Source organism: Propithecus coquereli, unplaced genomic scaffold (assembly GCF_000956105.1).
Source record: "Propithecus coquereli isolate 6110/MARCELLA unplaced genomic scaffold, Pcoq_1.0 Scaffold352, whole genome shotgun sequence".
Classification (NCBI taxonomy): domain Eukaryota; kingdom Metazoa; phylum Chordata; class Mammalia; order Primates; family Indriidae; genus Propithecus; species Propithecus coquereli.
In genome coordinates, this window is record NW_012149197.1 from 718013 (window position 1) to 720105 (window position 2093).

Here is a 2093-nt window from a genome sequence, read left to right on the forward strand (position 1 = left end):
AAATTGCCTGAAAAATCTCAGATCATGTAAAAATTCATTTTCAACATGATATTTTTAATTTCTTCCTTTTGACAGTATAATCTGCATGGTTTTAGAACTTGAAATGTCATTTGACAAAGAAGTATCCATTTCCTTCATGAAAATACATTTTTCTTAGGCATTTTATTGTATTATTTGAGCTCATGAAGACTGTTAGACAGAAAGAGGGCTCGCCCCTGAGACGGTGTTATTTATTAATAGTCTCCTCATGAAAATTAGGAAAAACAGTCTAGTCTTTTAGACACTTGAGGCTTCAGGACTGTTAAGTTCAGGAGATTGGATCCCCAGTTGACTTACCGCACTCTTCTCAGGCTTACCTTGCTTCCCAAAAGTGGAAGTGCTTGGTTGCTTACCCCAGCTCTGCGTTTGTAACACCTCATTCACTGTCTTTGATTCCACAGCTGACACGTTTGTGTTCAGTCCTTTTGAAGTGAATAACTTCACCTACTCTTTCACGTTGCTACTACTTGATCATGGCTTTCGTTGCTTTGTGACTGCTGCTTGTTGTCTTCTGTTAGTGTCTGCCTTTGAGCTTGTATGGCTTTGTGCACTCTGATGTGTTCATTCTTCTTTGTGTGCTACATACTCGGACTCCTGGAGAGAGACTTAAAACGAGTGTGGAGCTTACCTGTTTTTCAGAGTATCATGCCAGTACATCTCAAACTATGTTTATAAGAAAATAAATAAGGGTATATTGGAGCATGTAAATATTTCCAGTAAGTACATATTTAACTCAAGAATTCAATTCCAAAAATACAATGTAGCATTTTAACAAATAACTAGAAATCCAAGATACTACATGCAAAATAAAATGTAAGAGGTAGAGAAATATTAAGGATGAGATAAATTGATTAAATATAAATTGATTAAATATAAACATAATCCTGCCCTTGAGTCTTAGTATGCTACCAGAGTTAATGTATCATCCACAAAGCAAAACCTTTATCATTATCAAAAGGAGATGTTAACATTAAATAAGTATATCAGGGAAGTTAGTTTTATAGGTATCGTTTTCAATTTTAGTCATAGTCAAACACATAAACACACACAAATGCAATACTCAAGATAATGTTTTTAACTTGAGTATTTCTTTGAAAATTCAATAAAAGTGACAATTGTGTGAAGGATTCAACGAGAAAGAGCCTAACCATTATTCATTTTCACTGGGCATGGTAGAATTAGCAAAAATGTTCTGGAAGTGTTTATGAGATATTCTGTGTGATTTTAGGATTTTAATGAACCATGATTCCCAGCTGCTTCAACACCTCTTGTATCAAATCATAATTAGTGTGTGTCAAGATACATTTATTTCTATGTCTGCCAAGAGCATCTGACTGTAGAAAACAGTGTCATATAGTGAAATGAGCATGTGTTTGGATTTGAAATGAACTGGATTTGAATTCTGGCACTCACGGGCTGCTCAGTCTTTTCTCTTAAGTAAGACCATTTAGTTTTGGTTACCAGATATTCCTAGCACACTGGAACTATTCAATGCTGTTTAAAAATAAAGCTTGAAAACATGCTTATAGCATTTCCTTTGCTCACACTACATGAACTTTTAGTACTTTACCACCTCCAACAAGTACTTCGGAATTCACTAGAGAATAATAAAGCCTACCTTGTCTACCTCACAAAATTATTCAAAGACTCAAATGAGGCTCACTGGAGAAAAGAGAGAGTCTCCAAGAGTCATAATGCAATTCAAACACTCCGACCAAAAGCTGGAAGAGGGTCAGCCAGACAGAACCCTGAAACAGAAAATCAGCAATAAAAAGAAAAGGCAGAAAGCAATCGAAGATTTTAAGTATAATTTTTTTCTCCCCTAATATTCATAAAAAATATAAAGAATACATCTCTTTGTTGTAAATGAAAACACTGGGGAGGGACAAAAGTGGGGAAAAAGTTGAAGAGGTTGTTTAAGGTAGAAACAGAGAAAAGAGCAGCTGCATGTTATTAACAGTTATGTGTTAATTATTCTCAATAAACCTTAAAGAGTATATTTAGTCATTCAAATTTCAAAAAGTAAAAAATGTGCTGTGATAGGAACATAGAGA